We start from the raw sequence: 26,519 nt of genomic DNA, 5'->3' as shown, positions 1-26,519 counted from the left end.
CTTGAAGTTTTGACTTTTTCATTCCCTGCAAAATGTGAATTGTGGCCATTTCCTGGGAACCCCAGAGTGGTCCTGGCCAGAGGCCATCCTCTTGGCCAGTATTTTTGCTACTATTATGAATCATAACATAAATATCTGTGTTTTTTGATGGTCTTAGGCAACCTCTTCGAAAAGGTCATTCAACCTCTGAAGGGGTCATGACCCACAGGTTGAACCACTGCTAGATCCCATGCTGCCATGGCAGAGCTGAGCTGCTCAGAGGTTCCATGGGATCCACAGCCGCCTTTGCTCTGTTGGTGGGTAGATCAGTGTTGGCACAGCTAGGGTTTATCTTCTCCGCGTTGGGAGGCCCCACAGGGTGAGCAAAGCCATAATCAGAACTGGATGGGAGAAGTTCCAGTGTGAGGAAACACAGCACCTGCCTTGGGGGAACCACTGGGAGGAACCACACCTCTTCACTGACACTGGTGACGTCCGTGGGACTCAGTTCAAGGGCATCTGCCGGCTAGCGCTGTGAGCTGTGGGCAGGAGGAGGACATGACAGAGAATCTCTGGCCTGAAGGATCGGGTTCCCTTTCTTGTGAAAAATCGGTGTCCTCGTGGGATAGCCAGACACACCATCTCCTAGAAGACGCCAGCTTCCAGGGCATGGTGGTTTCGTTTGCCAGGGATAGCTGTGTGACTGGTGTCTTAGGTTTAGGCCACTGTGGACTGTGGTCACAAACAGAGCAGGTCGATCTTCCTTCTCTCCCCGTATCTAACACTGGGAAATGGCATTTCTCAGCTGTCTGTTTTTCCTGTCTGTGAGGTAGTACAGCCATGAGGGACCGTCCCCAGTCCAGATTGGCGCGCCGAGCGACCACACCTGTAGGACATCACTGAGTTTTGCTCCCTGTGGCATAGTGACATGTTGGGCTCAGGCCTGTACTATTATTGGCAGGGACAGAAGGAGGAAGGGGGAAATGAAAGAAAAATAGTTTTATTTTTTAAGTTTTTTATTCTTTGAAAAAAATTGCCAAATGCATATTTTAATCACATTCACCCAATCCCCTAGCTCCTTCTAGATCCACCCTTCTCTTCCCTACCCACCCAATTTTTTGTTCTTTTTCAAATTCATCTGTCAAGGTCAGTTTGTGCCGCCTATATATTCTTGGCTGTGTAGCCTTCCTCTGGATAGAGGTCAACTCAGCAGGGGCTACACTTTTTTTTTTGATACTGAATTATTTTATTGCTGCCTTATTATACTGAAAAAGGAGAATGTAATGGATAGGCATAGGGACTTTTTAAAAACACAATAAAGAGATCACAACAGAAGACTTCAAATACAGTTCCTTGGTTCAGTAGATGCTTGAAGCCAGTTGAGAGTCTTTCCAGACCCTGAAGCTAGCAGGGAGGCTAATGACTGAGGAAGACCCCAGAGGGAGAGTGCCCAAATCCAGAAGTCATGTTCCCTATTTACCTCCAGCAAGAACAAAGCTCCAGGTGAAAGACACAGCATTCATTATTTTCAGAGCACTCATCATATTCACAGTGCTCATCACATACATGGCAGGCATTTGTGGAGAAGATGCTCCTGGGCTGCCTTAAGGCTCTGAGTGTATCCATGAGCTCAAGACAAAGTTGGGCATATCTGTCTTCCACGATGTAACCGAAATCATCATAGCATTGCAGAGGGGCAGGGTACTGCTCCACACTCATCTTGGTCAAGTTGGCTGTATGATGCAAAAGGTCCTTCAGGATGGGCATACAGAAGTCGTTGTATGAAAAGTTAACCCTGGTGAGCTGGGAGCACTTGCTGAGGGCAGGGATGAGGTCAATGAGCTAAGAGTCCTTGATCCTATAACCCTGCAAGTCCAGAGACTCCAGAGTATCTGCTACATTCTCTAGCAGCACTCCAAGAGGCTTGAGACATGAAGTCAAAAACTCGGATTCTCTCAAGTCCAGATGTTTTAGCTAACGCAGGCTGTGGCTCCAGGGGAAATAATTCAAGTCGGACCTTGACAGAGCGCAGTTTTTGATGGAGAGAGTCTCCAAGGGGGTTATCAGGGACCTGAGTATTTGTTTCATGTGGTCTTTGAGAAAGAAGATGTCATTAATGGAGAGATGCTGCAGACAGTGGAGTTTGGAGAACTGAGCAAGGGCCTTGCTGATATGCTTCTCAGTGTCTGCTGTCCTGTAGACAATCCCGAAAGTGTCCTGGTCCATGTTTTTCAGGGAGAGTTTGCGAAGACTTCTCATCTGTCCAAGGCAGGGAGCAAATTGTGCCAGTTTGGACACATTCCAGGCCAGGTTCAATTCCAGCTCCTCAATGTGTCCTAGGTGGAAAACATTCAAGATCTCTTTGACAGTGCACACAGGCACAGTCCAGATCTTCGTGTTCATACAGTGCAGCTGTAGAAAGTCTTTTCTCTGCTGGACCCACTTCAAGAAGCATGCTTGCCCTTCATTCAAAGGGAGCCTGAGGTAGAGGTCAGTTACCACCTTCCGATGCTGCCACCTCAGTGCATATCTGGGAAGGACCTTCACTACAGGCCTCTCATCCTCAGTCTCTGCTGAGCAGTCCCCATCCTCTCTTCCAGTCCATATGTTCCAGAATTCATGTTGAACATTCCTCAGGTCGAGCACCTGAACCACCTCGGTCCCGGGGTGAAACTCTTTTCAGCTGCATGTCTACTCCATCTAGCACAGCCTGGAAAGTTTCCAAGTTGGGGGTCTTCATCAATGTCCCCACAGGGAGGCAGGGGGAAGGCCAGGCTGCCACCATTGCCTTCACAATTCTAGTGTGTTCTCCATTGAAGGCGTCCTTGACCAGTGCTGGGAAGAGCGTCCAGGGCAGTTTCTGCAGAGCAGAGATGGCCAAGGCCTCACTTCTCAGCAGCCTGCCTTGCCAACTTCGAGTGTGGGTGGGGTTTGAACACTCATCATGAATGGTCTTCAGACAGAAGGCTCCAGTTCTGAGCACTGACCAGTCTCTTTATCCCAGCTGAGTCTGGCACTTCCTCCAGGCTCCAGGTCTCTGAGGAGGCAGGGGCTACACTCTTAAAGAAAAACCAATTCTACCTTTCCCAGCGGTTACCAACTGCCAACAGCTGCTGGTTTGGGGTGGGACTCCATGCCCACCCTTCCCCCATGTCCGATTTGCTGTGCCCTGAGCGTGCACAGGTCTTGTGTGTGCCGTCCCAGATGCCGTGAGTTATATGTGCAGCTGTCTGGCTGTGTGGTTATCTGAGAGAGGAAGTATTTCTTTCCTGGCCTGATTCCCTTAGCTTTTCTAGGCATTTCTCCCTTTCCTGACCTCCCCTGGGGTCTCCCCATGCACCTGGTCTTCCTCATACTTTGAGCTCCTCCTAATGCCTTGAAAACCCGCTAAGCTAAGAAACAAGTGAACCCTGGGTAGTGACGAGGACAGTGGGCTCACAGGTTGATAATGACAACAGCTACTTTCGTTTGGTGTCCACTATATGCCAGATACTTTCTGAGGACTATACAAGAATGGTCTTGTCTAAGCTCAACAACCACAGGAATGAAATATTCCAATTATTTTCTCTTTTTAAAGAGAGGAAACCATGGCGCAGCAGGGTTAAGCAATGTTCCCAAGATCAGAGATATTAAGGATGGGGCCAATCTACTTTCAGTAAAGCACCTACTATGTACCAGACACTTGTGGTAAGTGAGGACAGACTTCCTCCAGTAGGTGGTCAGGTCTTGAACACCCAAGACACACATCTCTAAGCAAGCACTCCTCCAGCGGTTAGTGCCTCTGTGGGAACTAAGAGGCCAATGTGATGAGGCCCCCAGTGGCTATTTTAACTTGCAGGGCAGCCAGAAATGGAAGGCTTATTAGAAGGTATGACATTTAAATTGCAATCTTCTGTTTTATTTTATTGGTTTTCAACAGTCCTTTTTAAATTAAAATTTAGATTTCTTTCTATGACACTTTCATCCATACATATTGTTGTACTTTGCTCTGGCCTCTGAACCTGATGGAGAAGCGAATTTCAGCAAACGGGGCAGACCAAACAGTCAGAGCAAAGGCAGAGAAGGAGGAACCATGGGAGGGAGAAGCAGAGGGCCCCTTCCACGGCTGTCAATTACTGTCCCTCATTTAACCAGCGCAGGGGGTTACCTGCACAAATTTGGAAGACCAGAGAGATCTTTTCCTTTAGTGATGTGATCTATTCTTTCTGTTGCTGTGATAAACACCACGATGGAAGAACTCGGGAAGGAAAGGATTTATTTCATCTTATGTCTCACAGTCCATCATGAAGGGAAGTCAGGCCAGCAACCTGGAAGCTGGAACTGAAGCAGAGTCCATAGTGGAATGCTACTTACTAGCTTGTTCCTTCTGTCTTGCTCAGCTTTTTTTTTTTTTTTCTTTTTTTAATATAGCCCAGGCCCATCTGCCCAGGAGTGGCACCACCACAGTGGTCTGGCCCCTCCTACATCAAGCACTAATTAATAAAATGTCCCATAGGCTTGCCTATAGGTCAGTCTGATGGAGGCATTTTCCCAGGTGAGGGACCCTCTTTCTAGACGACCCAAGCTCATGTCAAGTTGACAAGAAACTAACCAGCACACGATGCCAGTCTAAAAGACAGTGCAGGAGGACAATAACGTTAACGCCACAGCTCCCGGACTGGGAGACCAGCACATTCGGCCTGCTCCCTGTTTCTGCCCTCTACCCTCATGCAAGAAGCCCTGCCGTGGGCAGGGTGGGAACTGTGGGAAGGTGGGAGGGGGCGGGAGGACTTTGCATCATCCACACGCCTGCCTGTCGGGACACTGCTGGGGCTCGCTGCCTCCACCTCTCATCGAAAAGGCGCACGACGGATGGCAGCGACGTTTGGCAGGGAAACAAGGGAGCCAACGTGACGTGGGCAGAGACTAAAGCTCACGGCATTTCAGGCCCAGGCTCGTTCCAGAAACATGGTTCTAACAACTCCCCGAGAGGGTTTCCAGGAAACCCCAGGGTGTGAAGCTGTCCAGCCAGATGGTCTAGTAAAAAGAAAAACCTCCCAGAATAAATAATAACAATAACAGGAGGGCCAATTAATCCTGGAGGGAGGAAGAGGAGGTGGAAGAAGGGATGGGAGGAGACGGGGGGTTGTATCCAGCAGGCACCTGGCATCTGGGGTTCTGGAATTCCATATGCTGCACGTCTTGTTTTTTTTGCCCTGAATCCTTCTCACTGTGACGTTCGGTCAAACTCTGCAGCTTTGCCAGAGTAGGGCCAGAAGGTGGAGGAAGGGAACCTGCAGCTACTCACAGGCAACCCATTTCACTAGGGAAGCTTTTGCTGTCGGCCTGTGTGGACCACACAGTCAGGGCTGAGCTCACTGTCTGCCTTAAACTGTAACCCCAGGGCTGGCTGCCCATGGTACCCTAAGACAAACCCACCCTACTGTGTCCATGTGGAACACCTGTCTCCAAAGAGACGGAGAGGAGAGTGAGTTGCTTTAAAGAAGAAATGCCCAAGTAAAAGGAAATGCATGTGTATGGCATTATGAAGGCATTATGAAGCATTTTTAACGCAACCTCATACTCTGTCTGCTTCAAAAGCAGGTCCAGAGATGGTCAGGCTCACACCAGTACCCTTGTGAACCTGGGTTTCCTTTATGCTTAAGTCCTGTGTTCTAAAAAGCTTGCTATAATTTGGGCTGGGTTAAAATTTCAGTGGGATAGATGCTCTTAGTTTCCATGTATTTGGTGATGTCAGGACAGCAAAGGCGTCACAGATTTGTGTGGGACCAGATACGGCTGCCACGTAGTGGGGGGCTGCTTGAGTTGTTGCCCGTGGAAGGCCGCAAGGAGGCGGGAGTTGGTGGTTGAAAACCACCCGGCACCATTGGCAACGCTGTTTGCACAGGTGCAGGGCTGTCTATAGGAAGGGATACAAGGAGGGGAGGCTCTTTTTCTTTGTTTTTGAATTATTTTATGTGTATGGGTGTACCTGGTGTTACAGGAGGCTAGAAGAGGGTGTCAGATCCCCTGGAATTGGAGTTACAGATGGTTTTGAGCTGCCACGTGGGTGCTGGGAATTCACCAGGGCCTTTGAAAGAGCAGCCAGTACTCTTAACCACTGATCCATCTAGCAGGCTGCTTGTCTCGACTTTCCAGGAAGATGGGGTTGCGTGAGTCTTATGGTCACAGGAAATGTTTCCCTTTCTCCTCCCCTGTGCCCCTGTTTACTGTTTTCCCTAACACTCTCCCCAAAGTGTCTCCGTCACATTAGCAGGTGACTCTGTAAGGGCTCCGTGGTGTAAGAAAGTTGAGAAATGCTGGGTTCACCATGAAGAGATGCATTTAAACATGCATGGGTTTTTCCAGAACATGGGACATAGGATCTCATTCACGAATCTCCCAGGGTTAGCTTCCGTGACTGCTATGGTCTTCTTTCCTAAACCGAGGTGGGAACTTAATGCCCAATGTAAGGATATTAAGAAGCGTGAGTCATTCAGTCTCCAGGGCTTCGCTTTCAGGGCTGGCATGAGCTCTCTTTAAAGGCTTTTGTTCCATTGTCTGTCCTCTGAGGACACGAGAGGGCTCCATCTTAGAAACATAGAGGTGGGGCCCTCACCAGTCCTGATTTGCCCATTCTGAGGCCTCAACCCACCAGCCTCCAGAACCATGAAGAACCAGTTCCTGTCATTTATAAATGACCCGGTCTGAAGTCATTTTTTCTTTTCTTTTTTCTTTTTCTTTTTTTTCTTTTTTTTTACAATAGCACAAACAGGCTAATATAATACAATGGAAACATCTTGAAAGACTAGTGTATCATGGATGCGTACGTGGTTTTATGTCATTAGCACTTATTTCATTGGATTCACATTTAGAACAAAATAGTCTGGGAAGTTTAATAATTTATCAAGTGGGAGTGATTCAACCCAAATTCCAACCAATAATCTTGATTTCCTAATGGTGGACTCCTTGGTAGAAGACATGTCATGCTTGCATACAGTCACAAGTGGAATATTGGAGGGCCATAAACCCTGTAGTACATAGGATAGACTCCCTTGGATAGATGTTTGCAGGTTAACCACCAATGCACAGGACCACAGCTGGGATCCCAGCTGTAAAAGCACCGATGGCAGAAATGGTTGCTTGGAAATGAAGGGATTTGAGAAAGAATATTTAAAAGTATTTTTTAGATTTATTTTACATGTCTGAGTGCTTTTCCTGCAGGTATGAATGTGTACCACACATATGCTGAGTGCCCATGGGGGCCAGAAGAGGGCATTAGATCTCCTGGGAATTGCAGTTATAGATGGTTGTGAACCACCAGTGCTGGGCACTGAACCTTGGTCCTCCGCAAGAGCAACAAGTGCTCTAAGCCTCTGCCCCCACCCCCTGCATCATTTAAGAAAGATAATAGGAAAAGATAGGGGGAAAAAAAGGATTCCAAAAGACAGAACACACGTTTTAAGCTTGCTGCCAATAGGAGATTAAGTAGACCACAGCAGATGATTTCTTTCTCATGAATCTTCCAGATGTAGAGAAACACCTGTGATCTTCCCCCAAGGCCCCAAATCAACTAAGAAAAGGAGTCAGGACATCCTCTGCTCCTTTGGCATTTCCTTGTAGGAGCCACTAGAGGATTGGGAGGCATTTATGGAGTCTAAGGGGTTTGTAACTGAACTCAGAGTGCGGTTCTCCTTGAGGCCCAGAGATACACAGGGTGGAAGGGACCTGGATGCCAGGTGGGCAGGGACTGGCTTCAGGAACACAAACTTTGTGGTCCGTGGAGCATGGGTAGTTAGAGGAACAGTCTGGCCTACAGCAGAGAATGAAATGGAGAAATATGCTTGGCAGCAAGTTGTCACACCTGGAAAGTTGTTAAGTTTCACGGCTCTGAGAGCTTGAGACTTTCAGACAAGCCTCAAATTACCCACATATGGAGGTAGGTTATTTCTAAATCTGGATGGAATTACTTTATCTACCTATCTTACTCATTCAACAACTCTGATTCATGTAAACTGGAAACATCCTAACCCAGAAAAAAAATTCACCAAAAATATAACTGCTTCCTCATTGTTTGCTAAAATACTCATTTTTGGCTGTTCTCTTATAGATTTGGAATTAGCAAAACCCAAACCAAAACAAAACAAAAAGATGCCGGGCAGTGGTGGCGCACGTCTTTAATCCCAGCACTTGGGAGGCAGAGCCAGGTGAATCTCTGTGAGTTCGAGGCCAGCCTGGTCTATAGAGCGAAATCCAGAACAGGCACCAAAACAACACAGAGAAACCCTGTCTCGAAAAACAAACAAACCAAAACCAAAACCAACAAAACAAAAACCAAAAAGACAACCAACCAACCATCAATCAAAAAGTCCCACCAAACCCCTGAAGGGGCAGAATGGTAATAATGATGAGCCATTGAGAGGTGTTTCTGCCTCTGTGCGTTGAGGAGGATTTCTGACATTGATGGGAAAAACATTTGCATCTAAGTGCAAATCCCTGGCTGAGAGCAGGATTAGAGAAGAGGTTACAATGTAGCAATGTGAATACCCAGTTCACCTTGCCTGTTGTAAATCAGATGATGAAGAATTTAGGGAGCTTTAAAAGTTCTTTTTGTACTTCAAACTAGCTCAGGGGAAGATGTTCTACATATTTTTGTTTGTCTGATGGTCTTGGTTAATGCTTACTAACTGTTAATTATTTTTAACTCCCCATTTCACTCTCCCAAATGTCCCATTTGATAAATTATGAGTAGTCTTCCTGTTAGTAAGGGGGAGACACAGGGGCTGGAAAGATGGCTCAGAAGTTAAGATCACCTGTTGCTCTTGCAGAGGACCTAGGTTCAGTTCCTGGTACCACATGGTGATGCACAACCATTTGTGACTCCAGTTTCAGAAAATCTGTCTGAAGCCCCTTTATGACATCTGTGGGAACCAGGCATGCATGTGGTACATACCTTCAGATGGAACACTTATACACATAAAACATATAAACCTAAAAAACTTTGACAGGGGACAAGCACGTCGGTGGGAGAGATGGCACAAATTTCTGAGTTAAAGCTTTTCAAAGGTACTATAGGCCACCGGGTGTATACTTCTCAGGGTAGGGGTGAAATTAAGGATGCAATAAAGACCCCTCTGCAAACAACTGAAATGGAGAGGTTTGAGTTTCTGGACTTGGAAAGAGAAACACCTCCCAAGTGATGTGAGTGGACCATAGAGAACTGGAGGGGCTAGTTAGAATGGCTGAGCAGCTATGGCCACGTCGTAGCAAATCTCATAACCAAGTGTCCTTCCATCCCCATGTTTTGTTGCCCATCAAATTGTAGATGTATAAGTAGTATTGACAGAAGCCCAAAAGGGGGGGGGGTGACATTTGACTGTGCAAGCCATCTTGTCCTAAGAAGGCTGTTCCTTGCTGTTCTTGATTTGAACTTTGGAGTTTCCCAATTTCCCACTTAGCAGGTGCTTTTGCTGAGCATCGAATAGGGCTCTTTGCAGGAGGCTGTGCCCGTGCATTCCAATCTGACTTCCTCTGCCATGAGGGTCATTATGATGTTTGACTCATTTGATGGTTTGGCGGCCATAACTCTTGCTTCACCCTTCAATATCTTTTATGCGATCACAGATGCAACTCCTTTACTATTCATTTTCCTTTTGCACGGAGCACTGCTGAGCCCACTTACTAGATAGAATTGTAAGGTGCTAGATGGACACTGCAGGAGCATTTTCTGCCTGGTTTCTGTAGCTGCATATTTGATATTGCTGTGAGGACTGACGTCTGGACCTGTCTCCTCCATAGTAGTCCCCATCAGCCCTCGGCCATGCTTCAGAATTCTTGTTTTATCTTGTAGAAATTTTCCTATTATGGCTCAATAATTGTTCATGGTAAGGATCCCATGGTTTTGAGACATGTTTGTAGATGTATCATCCAACCTTCTTATTAAATAAGAAACACAGAACTAATGCAAAGAAGAAAGCCAAGAGGTCAGAGCTAAGAGCTAAAACCTTACCCTTCCTCCTGCGGTGGTCCTACCTCTCCGAACCAGAGCTACCCCTGTGTTAAAGTCTTTATATAGAGTTCCTGTCCTGCCTTCTCATTGGTTGTAAACCCAACCACATGACCGCCTCCTCACGGCCTGTCTGTATAGGCCTCCAGGTTTTCCATGATTGGTATTAAGATTAAAGGCATGTGTATCCAATAATGGCTGTATCCCTGAACACACAGAGACTTACCCAGCTCTGCCTACCAAGTGCTGGAATTACAAGCGTACGCTACCACTGCCCTGCTTTCCTATGGCTTGCTAATAGCTCTGACCCCCGGGCAACTTTATTTACTAACATACAAATATTTTAATACAAATAAAATATCACCATATTTCCCCTTTTCTATTTTAATAAAAAGGAAAAAAAAGAAAAAGCTTATAACTAATATAAGAAAAACTATATACAAAAGTACAATAACTATATACAATATATACAAGTAATAAATACCTAAACAATGTCTAGTCCATTTGTATTTGACAAATTCAGAGAAAATAATTTCATTATCTATCCTATTTTGGTAAGTCCAAAATGTATCCTAATTAATCTTCAACTATAACTAACTAACCTTCAACTATAACTAACTAATCTTTAACTCCCTCAGAGACCCAAGAAGGAAATAATATTAGCTAACAAAAATAAAAACAGGAAGTGCATGCAAGCAACTTCCAAAAAATTTGTGAGTTGACAGAAACAGCCAGCTGTCTGGACAGTCACCTGAGGTTTCTCAGCAGTGCTGGGGCATCATCTTCAGCCTATAGGCTTAGCGTATCTGACAGACTCATTTGTGAAGTAGGATGTACACAAGGTCAACAGTTCAACCTCACATTGAGTGAGAGTAGTCCATGTACCAGTACCAGAAACACCTGAATTCCACTAGTGTCATGTCATGATTCAGGATTTTAAATTCTGGAAATTGTTGATGGTTTTTTAATTCAGCTGTCCATTCTTCTTGGCTGTGTATATATGGCTTCATCTCAGCATCCCGTTCTTCTCCACATCCCTCTATCAAATGCCAGTCTACTATTGAGAGGCGTGAGCTTAGTTACTCTTCAAGAATAACTGTTTCAGCTGCTGTTCCATTGCACATCAGAGGCCATCGGCCCACTGCCTGTTCAGCTGCCTTTGAAGAAAAGGGCACTGTACCTTTTCCGAATTGTGAAGGACACTTCAGGGATGGTGCCATATTGTCCTGGCCTCCGAAGATGCCTTTTGATAAAGCCATAACCACACTTGTTTTGGCAAGAATCAGTAATCCTTTGTTTTATGTCCTGTCTGTCCATTTTGTCAGCAGTTGATTCGAGGATACTTTGTTGTCCAGTGGCTAACTTTTGCCACAATGAAAGTTAACTCCAAATGCAGTTTCTTCAATGCCCATATTTTCTCTGAAGTAGATTGGTACTGCCAGGAGCCGACATGTCTCATAGTCATAACAAAAAAGAAAAATTTTCTAAGTTATTAAAACATTTTAAATGCCATATTCTGTAGATCTCTGAAGGGTTTGAAGATAACCTGTCTATCTAAAATATATCTACTCAATCTTGAAAACATACCTAATATAACTACAAGTTCTATTATAATGTCTAACTACTAACTTTCATTTCTTTATATCCTAATAGTTGGTAATAACATTCAAGGATCAGAAAATTGCATTACATTGTTAGATGAACGGTACAATTAGAAAAATATATATAACATTTTCTAACAATATCAATTTCAATATATATAATTTGTATACAATATAAAACAATCCAATCCAATGTAAAGTATTTACATTTTTCTTTTCTTTCTTTTTTTTAATAAGAACCTTAAATCTAATCTCCTTTGCTTAGCCTTTTTCCTAACCCTTGACAACAACTTGTAACCAACCCCCCTAATCAATGAAAATTATCCCAGACCCAAAACCCATTAAAAGACCAAAAAAACCAACCGCCCCACACCACCTCTTTGGGAATGTGGGCGTCGTATTCTTGAAATTGCTTCCTGCTGGGTATGGGAGAAGGTATCTTTATCCTGAAAGAAAAACTTTAGGTTAATTGTCAAATTCTAGGAAAGGTAAATATATCCTTCGTTATCCAGTCTGTGTATAATGCCAAAATTCAGGGTTTATCTCAAATCCTTATTCAAGTAGTCTTTGAGACTGGATCATCTCAGCTAGCTCTCTCAAAATTGCTCTGAGCACCTTGTAGTTCAAAGCTGATCTGTAGATGATGTTTGTCAGCTTAGTGATGTTATTATTTCCACGTGGAATTGTTGTTGTTGGGCCCCATCTTCTTCCTGGAGACTTCAGTTGATGTTAGACCTAACCGTGATTTCCTGCAAAAAACTGATAAGAGACTCGAACACAAAGACTATATATGCGACTTTTTAGAATTAGTTAGTACTCTATATGACCATTTATATCTTAACAAAGTTTAAAATGTATATATATCTATATATATTGATCTTGTAAATTTTGATATAAAATTCATACTTTAAGAAAAGTTTAAAGAATCAGAATAGAATCAAAGAGTTGAGATTCGTAATAGAATAGTCCCTTAATTAATTTGGCTTTTCTCCTGTCCCATAGCAGAAGATGGCTCTTTTCTTCTGGCATGATACAGGGAGTTTGCATTTTCCTTTTAACAACATGCTTGAGTTTAAAGAAGGAGAGAGCCATTCTCCAACTCCAAAGTCAGCTTTAAATTTTAATTGAACTGGGACTATTAGAAGTTAAATAGTGTTAAATCTTTAAAGAAAAGCAGAAACAAACATTTAGGAAGACATAAAATTTTTTTTAGATAACATACCCATACGCCATTTCACTCTGTTTCTTAGGATAGACGATTTGTTCCTTTTCTTCAGTTGTCTCATTTGTCCAGTGTTCTTCAAATTCCTTAACCTTCATTCTCCTAAAAGACAAAAACAAAAACCTTTCCCCAAGGTTTTTTGGGGATGTTCCTTTTTGACAAGTTATCTGATTAAATGAAAAGGCATGTGTTACTGGTGTAAGTTAGTTTAAATTGGATGTTTTACCATAGTTGATGAACTATCACCTCCTCTAATTAAGAGGTCTCTCTTGTTCAAATCGAACCTTTATCAATTTTGATGGTACCCACAGCTTATCTTCTCCTGTAGAAATAAAAGCAAAACCTCGTCCCCAATGTAACACATATCCTGGTTTCCATTCTGAGGTCAGCACATCCTTAAAGTATATAGGTTGATTTAATTCTGTAGTTTTTTCTATTATCCAATGTCTCTCTGCAGCTGTTATTCCTTTCTCATTGGCATTGAGAAAATTCAAAGTTAATAGAGCATTATGTAGTCTACTTCTGGGGGTTTTTGTTACTCCTTTTTGTTTATTTAGCATATCCTTTAGAGTTCTGTTTGATCTTTCTATAACTGCGTGACCTGTAGGATTATGTGGTATACCTGTAACATGGTTTATATTATAATAAGCAAAAAACTGTTTCATTTTAACAGACATATGATGGAGCATTATCAGTTTTGATTTGTGCAGGTATACCCATAATGGCCATAACTTCTAGCAAATGAGTGATTACAGAATCAGCTTTTTCAGAACTCAAAGCAGTTGCCCATTGAAATCCTGAATAAGTATCGATAGTATGGTGTACATATTTCAGTTTTCCAAATTCTGCAAAGTGAAACACGTCCATCTGCCAGATTTCATTCCTCTGAGTACCCTTTGGGTTACATACTGCTGGTAATGGTGTTTGATTGTAGAAGGAACAAGTAGGACATTTCTTTACTATTTCTTTGGCTTGTTGCCAGGTTATGGAAAAATCCTTTTTTAAACCTTTACTATTGACATGATGTTTTTTATGAAATTCTGAGGCCTCCAGCACATTTCCTATCAATAATTTATCAATCTCATCATTGCCTTGTGCTAGAGGGCCTGGCAGACCAGTATGGGATCGGATGTGAGTTATATATAAAGGATGACTCCTTTTTCTGATTGTATCTTGTAATTGAATAAATAATGAAGTTAATTCTGAAGCATCGTGGATAAATTCTGCAGTCTCAATATGTAATACTACTCTTTCAGCATACTGAGTCAGTTACTATATTGAGAGGTTCTGAAAAATCCATTAATACCAACAGAATAGCATACAATTCTGATTTTTGAACTGAATTATAAGGACTTTGAACCACTTTACTTAAATTTTCTGATTTGTAACCTGCCTTTCCTTGTTTGTTGGCATCTGTATAAAATGTACGAACTCCAGATATGGGTTTTTTTCCTCACAATTCGAGGCAAGATCCAATCAGCTCTCTTTATAAGATCAATTCTATTGCTTTTGGGATATTTGCTGTTAATTTCTCCCAAAAAATTACTACAAGCTTTTTGCCAAGCTTCGTTTTCTATCCATAATTTTTCAATGTCCTCCTTAGTTAAAGGTACGACAATTTCTGCTGGGTCTATTCCTGCTAATTGACGAAGTCTCAATTTTCCTTTCCAAATCAAGTCAGAGATTTTTTCCACATAAGTTTTTAATTTTTTATTTGGTTTATTTGGTAAAAATATCCATTCCAATATAATATCTTCCCTTTGCATTAATATTCCTGTTGGGGAATGCCTAGAAGGTAAAATAACCAAAATGCAATCCAGCTTTGGATCAATACGATCTACGTGCCCTTCATGTACTTTCTTTTCTACCAAGGCCAATTCTTTCTCAGCTTCAGGTGATAATTCTCTTGGACTATTTAAGTCCTTATCACCTTCTAAGGTTTTAAATTATTCAGTTCATCATTTTTTACCCCAACAATAGTTCTTAGATGAGAAATGTCTCCAAATAATCTTTGAAAGTCATTAAGAGTCTGTAGTCGATCTCTCCTAATTTGCACCCTTTGAGGTCTAATTTTTTGAAGTTCTATTTTATATCCTAAATAATAGAATCTCCTCTTTGTACCTTTTCTGAAGCAATTTGTAATCCCCAGCAAGGCAAAATTTTCTTTACTTTTTCAAACATTCTTTCTAAAGTATCTGCATTTGAATCAGCTAATAAAATGTCATCCATATATATGATAAATTTATAGAAATTTTTTACGTACCACTTCTAATGGCTGTTTTACAAAATATTGGCACAAAGTTGTGCTATTCAACATTCCCTGTGGGAGAACCCTCCATTGAAATCTTTTAACCGGTTGAGAATTATTATAAGTAGGCACTGTGAAAGCAAATCTTTCTCTTTTTCTTGTAAGGGTATTGAAAAGAAACAGTCTTTTAAATCAATAACTATGAGAGGCCATCCTTTTGGTAACAGAGTAGGCAAAGGAATTCCAGATTGTAAAGAGCCCATTGGCTGAATTACTTTGTTAATTGCTCTAAGGTCTGTTACCATTCTCCATTTACCAGATTTTTTTTTTTTATAACAAATACAGGAGAATTCCAAGGGCTGGTTGATTCTTCAATATGATGAGCATTTAACTGTTCTTCCACCAGCTCTTCTAAAGCCTGGAGTTTCTCTGTTAAAGGCCATTGCTGAACCCATACAGGCTTGTCTGTTGACCATTTTAAAGGTAGAGCTGTTAGTGTTTTTGGAAGATTATCAGTTGTTGTGCCCTGTTCTTGTATGACATGGATGGCTGGTGAGCACTCATTAGAATAATATCTTTTAATATTTCTCTCAGAAACATGTACTAATTTATGATTTGTTTCTGAGATTGGAGGGATATTAATCTGAGTATTCCATTGTTGTAACAAGTCTCGACCCCACAGGTTCATAGCTATGTTAGCCATATATGGTTTTAATTTTCCTTTCTGTCCTTCTGGACCTATACATTCAAGCCATCTTACACTTTGTTTCACTCTAGATAATGTCCCAATTCCTAACAGTTGAATGTTTACCTCCTGAAGAGGCCAAGTTGGATGCCAAAATTCTGGTGCAATTATGGTAATGTCAGCACCTGTGTCTACCAGACCAGACAACAAAACACCATTTATTTTTATTGCTAGTTTTGGTCTTTGTTCATTAATAGAAGTTTGCCAAAAAATTTTCTTTATGTTTTTTCCTGTATTTCCTATTTTCTCTGTTTCATCATCTCGACTAACATGATTTATTCCAATAGACATTTGGTTATTTAGTTGCTTTGAGTAGGGGTTTCCTCTACAACTGCAGGAAAGGTTTGAACTGGATTTACTGTGGGGGCCTGCCTGAGGCCCCTCTGGGAGTTTCCCGAAGCTCGAGGCAGAGGGTTACCCTGTCTGTCCCTTGTTGATCTACATTCGTTGGTCCAGTGTTTTCCCTTACCACACCTTCTGCATACTCCAGAAGGAAGGGGCATTCTGTTGCCAGTGTTCCTTGAAGAAACATTATTTCTAGGAATGACCTGTTTACAATCCCTTTTCAAATGTCCTTGCTTTCCACATCCAAAACATCTAACATTGCTCAAACCTTTTGAAATTGCTTTTCCTACCTACATATCATCATGGTCATAAGCCTCTACATTAACTGTATCTCTAATCCAATCTTCCAAAGGTGCAGATCTTGCCTTTAACGGCCTGATTATTCTTTTGCACGCTGCATTTGCATTCTCAAAGGCTAAAGATTCAATTATTATCTGACTAGCCTGTGAATTCGGGACCATTTTTTGTACTGCTGAAGTCAATCTTTGAAAGAAATCTGTGAAAGATTCTTTGGGGCCCTGTATAACCTTTGTAAATGACTCAGTTTTTTTTCCTGGTTCTTCAACTCTGTCCCATGCATTCAAAGCTGCCGTTCGACATAGAACTAGGGTTTGGACATCATATGAACATTGTGTTTGTACTGAAGCATATTGGCCTTCTCCAATAAGCTGATCCTGGCAGACTTGTATTCCCCTATCCCTCCATTATCTTTCTATATTTTTAGCCTCATTACTGAACCACATTTTCCACTGGAGATTTTGTCCGGGTTCAAGAACAGCCTGTGCCAATTCCTGCCAGTCCTTTGGTAGAATCCTATTACAAGTTGACCAGGTGTTTAACATTTGCTTTACATATGGGGAGTGCATGCCATAAGATGCTATTGCCTCCTTAAATCTTCGTAAGTCTAACATTTCAACTGGAACCCAAGTATTTTGTTCATTCTCTTCATCAGGTAGCTGCTGTACGGCTACTGGATAAATTAAGGGTGATTGTGTGAAAACTGGCTTTCTTTCTGTAACCTTATGATCCAATTTTGAAACAACTTCACTATTTCTTCTGTCTGAATTTGAATTTCTCTATAATTCATTTTTACCGGTTTAACAAGTTTTTCTAAGACTGTTTTCCTGGCACTTAAGTTGACGATCTTTTTAAATAGTAAAATGAGGATAAGAAAAGTAATAAACTGAATAATTCGATCAATATTAATCTTTTCATATAGTTGTTCCATTGTCAGAGTGCCTAAAATTTCAAACAAAGCCCAATTTTCTTCCAATGTACACATAAAGCCCATTTTTTTTTAATGTAGAAAAAAATTCTCTTTTAAATAGATATGTTAATTGACTTACCAAGTCTGGGTAGAACAGTAGAATCCCAGGGAAAATCCAGCGAGAGAGAGAGAGAGAGAGAGAGAGAGAGAGAGAGAGAGAGAGAGAGAAAGCGTAGCCGCTTGAGCTGAGTCAAGCCTTGGCTTTACAGGCAGGGGCCCTGTTCAGCAGGGCAGGCCTGAGTTGTTTGTAGCAGTTGCAAGTAGCTCCAGCTGTGGGTCAGTCAGGCCTGGGCCCAAGCTAGGCAGCCGGGCCGCTCAGGCCGGAAACCGGACCTGCCGCCAAGCCAAGCAGTTTTTAATGAATTCTTGTCACGTTGGGCGCCAAATGTAGATGTATCCAACCTTCTTATTAAATAAGAAACACAGAACTAATGCAAAGAAGAAAGCCAAGAGGTCAGAGCTAAGAGCTAAAACCTTACCCTTCCTCCTGCGGTGGTCCTACCTCTCCGAACCAGAGCTACCCCTGTGTTAAAGTCTTTATATAGAGTTCCTGTCCTGCCTTCTCATTGGTTGCAAACCCAACCACATGACCGCCTCCTCATGGCCTGTCTGTATAGGCCTCCAGGTTAGTAATGTATTGTTAGAAACAAAAAGTTAAAATATATACATATATAACATTTTTATGTTGAGAAATGTAAACACTATAGAAAGTACAAATGAACAAGTCTCTTACAGTAACCAAATGTAGACATGTTTAGTAATTCTCTATGCATGAAGTAAGCAACTTAGAGCACCCCAACTTTCCTCAATTCCCATTACCCCTGCTCCACCTGAGCTCTGGGATTCATTACACTGCTTCCACACTGTCAGGGAGAATGTTTGTTAGCTCAGTGTGTTCTGCTGCATAACTACAGCCAAGTTTTCTGCTGTGCCTGTTGGTAGATTCTAAAGTTGAGATGCAGTGAATAACATTTACAATACTATAATGAAGTAACTACTATTCCTGGTAGAATTAGCTGTTATGAATGAGACTTTACAGAAGGAAATGCCATAGTGTGCCACGAGCAAGGAGAACGTCTCAAGTCAAATGGATGTCTTTCCTGACATGGCGATAATTGTTCATTGGAGTCACATTTTAATTGGCATTACATTCCATTTGAAGTGGTGTTTTTGAACACATTCTCTCCACTTTCAGAGTTCCTAATTAGCTTTCTTTTATTCCCCTTGACTTCAGAAACATAGCCTCAGAACTTCCATGTTTTAATCACAGGTGGGACTGTTTTGATTTTGAAGACCTTCAGGATCTTGTTCTAATTTGGATCAGACACTTTCTCAGTCGCTGTGAAACTGTCTCCCTCACTTTTGCACTGGATCTCCTCTCCCCAGGAAACAGTTATTGTTATTCTTTAAGTTCCCCAGTCATTGCTTTTTAGTGACAGGTTATCATCACATGTAATAATTACTGGAAATAATATACAGTAGGAGTTTCTGCATTGCTAGATATATTTTAAAAAAGATTTCTTTTTTATTTTAATTGTGTGTATGTATGCATGTCTGTCTGTGGGTGTGTGCACACGAATGTAGGTTTGGAGTCCAGAGGTATAGGGTCCTCTGGAGCTGGAAATTATAGGCGGTTGTGAACTGCTTGATGTAGGTGCTGGGAACTGGACTCAAGTCCTCTGGAAGAGCAGTATGTATGTCATCTTGACTGCTGAATCCTCTCTAGAGCCTCATCCATTCAAACTTCTAAAAATATTGTTAAGTTTTGTAATGACCAGGAATGATATAGTTGGGTCATATGGCAGTTCAGTTAAAAAAAAAATCTTCACACTTATTTCCAGTCTGACTTTATAAATTTATACCCCTATCAGCAGTAAATGAGGGGTTGTTCTTTGCCCATATTTGCCAGCATTTGTTGTCTTGTGTTTTCTTGATGATTGTCTTTCTGACTGAAATGAGATGAAACCAATCTCAAAATAATTTTAATTTGCATTTCTTTGATGGCTAAAGATGTTGACCAGGGTACTCCCCCAAGACTCTGAAAACAATGGAGACTATTGCTGTTGCTCTTGGTCACCCACATAACTAGATGGTAAGACTATTGCTGGAGACACCACACACCTGGGATGCAGCAGATAGATATATCAGGAGAGAACTAACCTGGAAGCCTGCACCCTGATGACTAGTGTACATAGTGCTGGAAGGTATGATGCAGGCTACTGCGAGGAGAAAATGCAACGGTCTTATCAAATTATGGGTCCTGATTACTATAATATCAACTGCAGAGGCAAGAGGGTTCCACTAGTGCAATAGTGGTGCAATTGTTTTGGGAGCAACCAATCACTTCCTGATTGGATTTTTAGGATGACTTTATTGGAGGAAAAAAATTACCTGGCATTGTAAATGGTGGTAAACAAACACACCACCATCACCACCAACAAAAAAAAAAAAAAAAAAACCCCACTATGACTAAGAATGCAGGTTCTAGGGCAGAACTTATTGATAATAAGCTACATAGATATGCAGGCCAACTGTCTTTTAAATATCTATGTCTATACCCTTAGACTAGCATTGCTATCTGCTGTGGCCAGAGAAGTTTCTTTTTGCAATGAGCAATGGTTAATACAGAGACTTACAACTGGTCAAAATGCTGAAAACAAATGCCTGTTGAGTGCTGTGCTCTAACCAGGATAGTTACATTACTGCCTCTAAGAAACAGAACATCTCATGAAAGGGTGTAAGAATTAGAGGGTGAGCAGGAGTACTATGAAATGTTGTCTTCTGGTTATGATATGACTAATATAATGAGGAGCACACAGCAACTTACTCACTGTATAAGACCATCACCAAAAACAAGACACGAAAGTGTAGTGGGTAGACTTCTCTGGATTTTAGTATGTTTCTTGCTTGATATTGTTCACATTGATTGTAGTTCCAGCTTATCTAGGTCATTATCCCTCATTACTCCTGGACAATATTTGATAACCATTCCTTTGTATATAATCTTGTATCAAGTTAGAACCTTCTTATTTAGATAAAAGGGGGAGATGTAGTTGGGTAGCCATTCCAGCTTTGGTCTGGAAGTTCCAACCCCTATTGAGGCTTCGGTAACTATCACGCCTACAAGGCAGGGCCAAGAGAGGACCCTGAAGACCCGAGATCCAGATGTGCTGCACTCTCTTGTTTCCTGGACCCTGGACGCTAGAGGTAGACCAAGGAGAGTTCTCCAGAGAACACCGCCGGACTAGGCTGTGTCTTTCCCAGAACCCACAACCTACCTATCCCTTCATTTGTAAGTTATGCCATTAAACAAATCTCCCTTTTAACTATGTGGAGTGGCCTTAATAATTTCACCAATACGAAAGTTAGGAGGGGCCTAGCTGGAAAGAGGGAAGTCTGTAGGAAAGGGTAAATGGGGTGAATATGTCCATAATATATTATATAATGAAGCTGTCAAACATTAAAGAAAAATAATTTAAATAATTCCACTTCTGTGAAGTTTTAGAATTTTCTGGATACCCTTAAGTCCTGAGATTTCATCAGAACTCTGGGTAGCTAGAGGTCAAGTTACAAAAGAAAATCACACCTGCTTTAGACTCTGTGGGTCATCCCAGTCTAAATGTCTGAGTCTTTAGAAAATTCTTAGGTATTATTATTAGGTATCTAATTCTTAGATATTTCTGGATGCCAGTTCCTGTTGTCTGTTTTGAACTCCACCAAGCAGGTGCTAGGTCCCCTCAGCTGACTGTCTCTTTAATTTCCTTTGAAAGCCTTTCTTTGTGTCTTGCGTTGAAGTTCTGTAGGCATTTTTGTTTTTGTCTTGAGAGACAGTCTTGTAAGTATGAGACTGGCCTTGAACTGAAAATCTCCCTGCCTCTTCCACCAGAGTACCAGGATTATGGGCATATGTCCCTACATCTTCTGTCAATCATATTTTAAATATATATGTATTTTAAATTTAAAGAAACAGTATGTTTGAAACTTTCTGAGGGTACTGGGGTGGTTCTGATAAGATGGCCCCCATAGGCTCATATATTTGAATGCTTAGTTATTAGGGAATGGCACTACTTAGATTCACAGTGGTTCTCAACCTGTGGGTTGAATGGCCTTTTCACAGGGGTTTCCTAAGAAGATCAGAAAACACAAATGTTTACATCACAGTTCATAACAGTAGCAAAATTAGTTATGAAGTAGCAATAAAAATAATTTTATAGTTGGGGGTCATGACAACATGAGGAACTGTATTAGAGGGTCTCAGCATTAGGAAGGTTGAGAACCACTAACTTAGAAGGATTAGGAGGTGTGGCCTTGTTGGAGGAAGCGTGTCACTGGGTGTGGACTTTGAGGTGTCAGAAACCTAAGCCAAGTCCAGTGTCACTCTGTTCCTGTTGCAGAGCCGGATGCAGAACACTCGGCTACCTTTCCGGTACCATGTCTGCCTGCATGCTGCCATGCTCCCTGCCATTGGTAACAATGGACTAAACCTCTGAAACTGTAAGCAAACCCTGATTAAGTGCTTTCCTTTATAAGAGCTGCCTTGGCCATTGTGTCTCTTCATGGCCATAGAACACTGACTAAGATAGATACAGATACCAGCTTGGAACTTTTCCTGTAAGTTTTTATTTCTTGAAAAGTTTTTCTTTATTCTGAGGGGTTAAGGTTTTGTGTGTGTGTGAAGTACTACTTTTAAAGCATTTCCTTTTACTATGAGCAAAGGGCAAGACTGATGAACACGGGGAGCTACAGGGTTTACTCCTTGATTGTGTAGGGAAGCTTTCCAGATTCTTGAATGATATGTTGGCCTTTAGGGCAAAGTCTTCCAGAACTAGCCCAATATGTCCACTAGATTTGAGGACTGGTTTCTTTAGGAGATAGGAAAGGGGCCCATTTTGAAGGGAAACTGGATCCAACAAGTTTGAAGTGAATAGAACACAAGGTAAGACATTTGACATGAGATTGGCAATGTGGACCAGGAACTCAAGAGAGCAGAGTTGGTTATCAATTCTGGAATCATTAATGTGTGAGTCATACTTAGTACCATGGCAAGAGTAGGACAGGAAGGGCAAAAGAGTTAAACATTGGAAGAAGACCATTGACCAGAGGAACATCTAGGGTCGACCTAGCTAACATGTGACATCCAATATTATCATCCATAGCAAATGGTTACATCTTAGGTGTCCAGTGTTGATACTAAATTAATAGTTCTTCAACCAATGACCCAATTCTGGGGGTCAGAGAGCAAATAGCAAAGGAAACACTACTCACTGCCCCGGAACACAACCTCCTTCTCACTGCCCCGGAACACATCTTTTCCCTCACTGCCCCGGAACACATCTTTTCCCTCACTGCCCCGGAACACATTCTTCTCTCTCACTGCCCCGGAACACATTCTTCTCTCTCACTGCTCTCTATCTTGGTCTCTAAATCCTGTCAGTCTTACCTAGAAATAGCTTCTTAGGCCAATCCCATATCTTCTCAGCCAGGAGAGGCCATTGTCTTCCTGAGTTTCATCGTCTTCTCTCTGGATGAGGAGAGAGGTTTCCTTTCTCCTCTGCCTGCCACGGTGCTGGCCTCTCTGGTTTCCTGGATGTGAGATCTTAGCAGGGAGAAGGCACAGAGCTGGTTGCTTTAGCTGTTGGTTTAAAGGTTTGTTCTGTCTTTGTCATGCCAAATGTCCTGTGTGCAAGCTCTTGAAATCTGACTCTAGACCCTGCCCCCATAGGTGCCATCACTGTGTATGACTGGGCTGGCTTCAAACTCCCTGCCATCTTCCTCTTCTGCCTCTGTAGGGCTGGGGTTACGAGGATGCAGCGCCACGGTCGGCCTGATTTTGCTTCATGCATTCTGTCTACAGTCTCCCTGACACAGATATTGTCTCATCACATAGGAAGTCACACCATCCCTCTTTCACAGCTCTGTATCTCTACACAAGTTGGGCTTCCTGAGCTCTCTAAAGCCTTCTCTGATTCTCTAGGGCAGTGAGGCCTTTCTAAGTGCGTCTGCAGCTCCTCTGCATCTCTCCACCCACCCATCCAGCCCCATTCTTTACTCATTCACCTTCCGGTCTTAAGCGGCTCTGCTAGAAAGGTGTGGACCTTCTTCTCACAGCCTGGTCTTCGGCAGGCACTAGATGATGTTTTGTTGAATAATTCTATGAAAGGTAATGTGAGTAGTTTGGGACTATTTGTGAGTTTCATTTGGAATGCAGCCAAGGGCTGTGTTGCTTATTATGCTGAAAAATTCAAATTATTAATCATAGGTCCTAAAGGAGGCTCTGCTTTATTATTGTAGGTTCTTCAGAGGTGCTGTTTTCTTTATACTTCAGAATAACCTACCAGTGATTAGATAGATAGCTCAGTCAGTAGTGTATTTGACGCACAAGAATGAAGTTCCCAGAATCCTTGTACAGAAGCCAGGCCTGACAGCATGTGCTTCTAACTCTAGCAGGGAAAAGTGGAGACAGGTGAATCCCTGGGGCCCACTGACCAGCTTGCTTAGCCTCATCGGTGAGCTTCAGACCAACAGAAGACCTTGTCTCAAAAGCCAAGGTGAAGGCACCTGTGGAATACCACCAGCCGTTGCCTCTGGCCTGTGTCTTTAAGGGGAGGGGCAGAGACAAACCAATCCCCGAAGCTTACTGCCTAGCCGGTGACCAGCCATATTGGTGAGGTCCAGGCTCAGCGAAGACACCTGGTCTCAAAAAATAAGGTAGAGCATGTCAGAGGAAGATGCTGAATGCCAAACTCCGGCTCCTATGTGCACATCCAAACATGCACACATGCACACAGGCACACATGCACGCACGCAACTCATAAGGTAAAAATTTCTCTTCCTGTTCACTGTTAAGGTGAAGGTTGAAAACTATTTTGAAGGAATAGCACATGCTAGCCAAGTGGGGTTAGAACAAGTTCTGCTGGACCCACACTGCCCGTGGCATCCAGTCTCCTCCCTTTCTCTTAGAAGCATGTTCCACTCCTCCAGAGCTCTTCCTTACTACCTCTTTTTCTTGCTCCACCCCCACCGCCACACCCCTGCCTTTTCCATATCGCTTTGTCTGGAAGCCAGATCTGGGTTGCTCACCACTGGAGCGCGGGTTATGATTCACAAGTTGTCTCCTGCACGCTCAACCACTGAAGAATCACTTGCTACTGCCCTCCAGGGTGAGAGTGAACTAACGTGAGGACAGATCTGCTCCTGTGTGCCACTGTGATGGGCGGTGGTGCCCAGGGCTCCTTCACAGGGGGTACTTGGTCAGGCCACCTGGCTTGTTCAGTATAATGTGGGTGAGATAAATTAGTGGAAGCTGGGGCAGAGGGGCAGGACCACAGGGGAGCTGTTGTTTAAGACTTAGGGACGCAGGGGGCTCAAGTTTTTGGCCAGGGCAGCTTCAGCTGGAACATTTTACTTAAAATCTACAACAAAAATGACACATTTATTGTAACAAACTTCGAAGGTTCACCAGCCACAAGGAATGATATCTATACATGATCTGCCAGGATACGGAAACTTCGAAGCATTTGAAGGCATCCATCCTGTATTAGTTTCACTTCCTGTTGCTGTGATAGAATACTCTGACAAAAGTAGCTGGAGGAAGAATAGGTCTGTTTGGCTCACAGTTCTGCATAGAGTCCATCATTGCAGGGCAGTCAAGGGGGCGGGGACTCACAGTTACTGTCAAGAGCAGTGAGTGAGTGTGCGTCTGCCTGCCCATGCTCTGCTGATGCTCTCCTTTCCCCTCAGTCTGGGATCCAGCCCACAAATGCAGTGTGGTCTGCATTTAAGGTGGGTCTTCCTACCTCAATTAACTCCATTAAAAAAAAATTCCTTACAGATAGCCTAATCCAGACAGTTCCTCATTGAGGACTTCCAGGTGATTCTCGGCTGCATCAAGCTGGCTATTAAACTACCCATCATACACCCCTTCATTCTCTCTCTCTGTGTGTTGTTGTTGTCTGGGACTGGGTCTCATACAGCCCACTCACCTCAAATTCACTACATATCCAAGGAAGACCTTGAACTCCTTATCTGTCTCGACCTCTGTGGTGGTTTGAATGTAACTGGCTCTCATAAGCTCGTAGGGAATGGCACTGTTAGGAGGTGTGGCTTTGTTGGAGTAGGTATGGGTTTGTTGGAGGAAGTGTGTCATTGTGGAGGTGGGCTTTGAGGTCTCATATATGCTCAAGCCATGCCCAGTGTTACAGACCAATTTCTGGTGCCTGCAAGTCAATATGTAGGACCCTCAGCTCCATCTCCAGCACCATGTCTCCCTGCATGCTGCCATATTCTACCACAATGATAATAGACTGAACCTCTGACCTATAAGCCACCCAATTAAATGTTTTCCTTATGAGTTGCTGTGGTCATGGTGTCTTTTCACAGCAATAGAAACCCTGACTAAGACAACCTCCCAAGTGCTCGAATGTAGACAGATGTGTGCCACCACTCCTGGAAGTATCTCCCACATATATATTGAAGCAGAGTCCTAGAGACCTTCAACAGCTTGTTCAAAGTCACAGAGCTCTGGTAGCCACTTCTAGAGTGACTGAGTTTTTCATCCCACAGTACCATTTGAAGTACCTCAGAGTTGCTCACTTGGAAGTAAGCAGAGGGCAGGAGGCATTTATATGCTGCCATATTTTACTGTGGTCCAGGATTATCTCAGGGGGTGATGTTCCCTCCTCCCCCATGCACTTTTGAGTCGCTCTTGTCCAGGCCGATGCTTCCTGGTCACAGGAGAGTCTCAGGGTAGGATGGGAAAAGCTTGTGGCAAAGAGGTGTTGTCAGGCCATACCTGCATGAGCTTGTCAAGTTTACGATGCTGCTGTGCTGCAGCTGTGGCTAGGCAGGAGAGAGTGTCAGCTGTAAACAAGAGTGCTGTGCATGGTCAGCCGGGAATGTTCACTTGACCTGTTACAAATAGACTACGAGACTTCTTTTACTTCTGAAGGCCTTCTGGTCTAAGTCGCCTCCGTGGTTTACAGTCTTTCAATTCTAGCTCAGAGACTAGGTTGCCCTCATGTTCAATGTTGTTGGGGCTCAGAAAATGGCATTCTATAGTGTGTGCTTTTTGCCTGCCGCAGAGGAAGCAACCTTAAGGTCTCCTCTTTGGCTCCCATGCTGGCCTTGC

The 26,519-nt window shown here is 42.8% G+C and overlaps 1 pseudogene; it reads right to left on the bottom strand.

The window, feature by feature from the left end:
• Nucleotides 1-220: 220 nt before the first annotated feature.
• Nucleotides 221-22,781, bottom strand: LOC128106964 (PRAME family member 12-like; annotated as a pseudogene).
• Nucleotides 22,782-26,519: the final 3,738 nt, after the last annotated feature.

This window comes from Peromyscus californicus, unplaced genomic scaffold (assembly GCF_007827085.1).
Source record: "Peromyscus californicus insignis strain IS unplaced genomic scaffold, ASM782708v3 Scaffold_12__1_contigs__length_115047231, whole genome shotgun sequence".
In the NCBI taxonomy this organism is placed as follows: Eukaryota; Metazoa; Chordata; class Mammalia; order Rodentia; family Cricetidae; genus Peromyscus; species Peromyscus californicus.
This window is presented reverse-complemented; position numbering and strand designations above follow the sequence as displayed.